Source organism: Mus pahari, chromosome 20 (assembly GCF_900095145.1).
Source record: "Mus pahari chromosome 20, PAHARI_EIJ_v1.1, whole genome shotgun sequence".
Taxonomy (NCBI): Eukaryota; Metazoa; Chordata; class Mammalia; order Rodentia; family Muridae; genus Mus; species Mus pahari.
The window spans coordinates 35,287,939-35,290,581 of NC_034609.1; the positions used below are offsets into that span (position 1 = coordinate 35,287,939).

The 2,643-nt window shown below is 46.3% G+C and overlaps 1 protein-coding gene across 1 annotated transcript in view; it reads right to left on the reverse strand.

Annotated features, from left to right (window-relative positions):
• Window positions 1-2,643, reverse strand: part of Tmem231 (transmembrane protein 231) — a 23,259-nt gene that overhangs the window by 19,540 nt on the left and 1,076 nt on the right. The window lies entirely within an intron of this gene.

The window sequence follows — 2,643 nt, forward strand, 5'->3', positions numbered from 1 at the left end:
ATCCCAGCAATCATATGGTGGCTCACAACCACCCATAATGAAATCTTATGCCCTCTTCTGGTGTGTCTGAAGTCAGCTACAGTGTACTTAAGATATAATAATAAAAAAAAAAAAAAAAGTCCAGTGAGTGAATACACAGGGAGGGGCAGGTCCACCTCTACCCTGACCCCCTCACCCAATCACGCTTCTCTAGAGGCGTTGGAGCGGAGTTTCTCAACCTGTTGGTCTCCAGTTCTTTGGCGGGTGGGGGAGGCTGAAGGACACTTTCACAGAAGTCGCATATCAGATATCCTGCTTATCAGAGAGTTACAGTACAATTCATAAAAGTAGCAAAATTACAGGTATGAAGTAGCAATGAAATATTTTTTTAATTTGGGGTCACAACAGCATAAAGAACTGTGTTAAAGGGTGGAAGCATTAGGAAGGCTCTACTGCATTAGAGGCTTGAGAATAAAAACGGGGCCGGGTGGGGCCGGCCTTGCCTGTTGTAATCCTAGTGGTTAGTAAGAGGAGGGTCACGAGTTCATGGCCAACCTGGCCCACATCTGGACAGCATTGCAAAGTCCTGTCCTAGGAATAAATGAATGAATGAATGAATGAATGAATAAATAAATAAATAAATGGAGCTGGAGGGCTGGCTTAGCAGTTCAGAGCCCTGGCGGTTCCTCTAGAGGATCCTGGTTTAATTCCCAGGGCCCATACGGCAGTTTACAACTGTCTATAACTCCAGTTCCAGGGGATCCGTGGCACCGGGCATGCACATAGTGCACATATATGTGCATGTAGGCCAGTACCCACACACAGAAAATAAAATAAGAAAAGCAGCACGGTAAAAGTACATGAATAGTCAAAGCAGGCATGGTGGCTCACAACTGCAGACTCAGCTGAGCAGGCACAGGCTGGACGACCAGAAACAAAGTCTTTAGGGACATCCTAGGCTACCATACCAAGCCATCCTGGATAATATAACATGCACTCTCAAAAAACTAAAGGGGTATGTGTTGGTGGCCTGGGGGAAGAGTACTGATCATCTGAAGAATAAAAGAGCTCAATGATGTTACAACAACAACACCAAAATTAACTCCCAAAGCAAAAACCTTTTGCCTTAGTTACCTAATGAGAGTGTGTTAGAAGTCCTCCCCTGGGCGGGTGTGGTGGCACACACCTTTAATCCCAGCACTGGGGGGGGGGCAGAGGCAGACGGATTTCTGAGCTCGAGGCCAGCCTGGTCTACAAAGTGAGTCCCAGGACAGCCAGGGCTATACAGAGAAACCCTGTCTCAAAAAAAAAAAAAAAAAAAAAAAAAATTTTTGTGGGGCGCCCGGGGTTTTTTTTGCGCCGGTGGACGGGGGGGGGAAAAAAAAAAAAAGTCCTCCCCTGGCTGGGTGTCTGGCGGTGGTAGGGGAGCCGAGGGAGAGGCAGCCAAATCTCTGAGTTCGAGGCCAACCTGGTCTACCCAGCAAGTTCCTGGACAGTCAGGGCTACACAGAGAAACCCTGTTCTGACAAACAAAACGAAATGCTTTCCAGATGTTTAAATAACATTTGCTGAGTCTCCACCTCTTTCATGAGAATTCTCTACTGCCATTCCAAGGGGAAGGCTGGAGCTTGAGCTTCCCTTCCCCTCCCACCAGGCCCCACCACACATCCCCCTCATCCTTTCAGTTTCCCTAGGTCCGCATTTTGCTTAGTAAGCCTAGTCCTGTTCACAACCCTGACTGCACCTCCTTCCTTGCTTCTCCCTGTGGCTTATTTCCTTGCAGTTAACAATCACTTTATTTGCTTGCTTTGTCTTCTCGAAACGCACGGAATTTCAACAAACAGCTTCCCCTGGCATTCAGAGGTGTATGACTTAAGTCTGGGCCTCACGACTGTAGTCCCAGCTTCGTAGGGGGCTGAACTGGGCTTATGGCTTGAGTCAAAGCCAGCTTAGGCAGGCCACATAGCAATAACCCATCTCAAAAAGAATAAAAAAGCTGTAAGATTTAGTTAAAGCTTTGTTTATTCACATACTAAATTTAATAGTAAAAAGATTGGAGCAAATTTAAAAAAAAAAAAAAATCAAGGAGTAAGGGTGGGTAATGAGATAGCTCAGCAGGTAAAGACTCCTGCAGAATCCAAGCTGGATTCCCAGGACAGTGACAGGAGGAAACTGACCCCTCCAACTTGTCCTCTGACTTCACATGCCAGCGCTACACTTTGAGACTGAACAGCCTTGAGCTTGCTGTATAGGTCAGGGAAAGGGGACAATCCTCCTGCCTCAGCTGGGATAGCACGCGTAGGTTAGAAACAATGAAAATATTTACTAACAAACACCTAGTTAAATTCATCACTCTGCCCATGTCATTATATGAACCGCAAGGGATGACTGTAAGGAAGCAGCACTTGATTTATGCGAAAGTAAACATTAAACTGCAGACAGTAAAATGTTTCAGTTTCACAGGGGACAGAGGCATTGTGGCACAGTTAGTAGCTTAAACTCCACCTTCAAGCCCTCAGAAAGGTTTTTCTACAACCACCTTTTCTTTCTTTCTTTCTTTTTTTGAGACAGGGTTTCTTCACTTTGTAGACCAGGCTGGCCTCAAACTCAGAAATCCGCCTGCCTCTGCCTCCCGAGTGCTGGGATTAAAGGCGTGCGCCACCA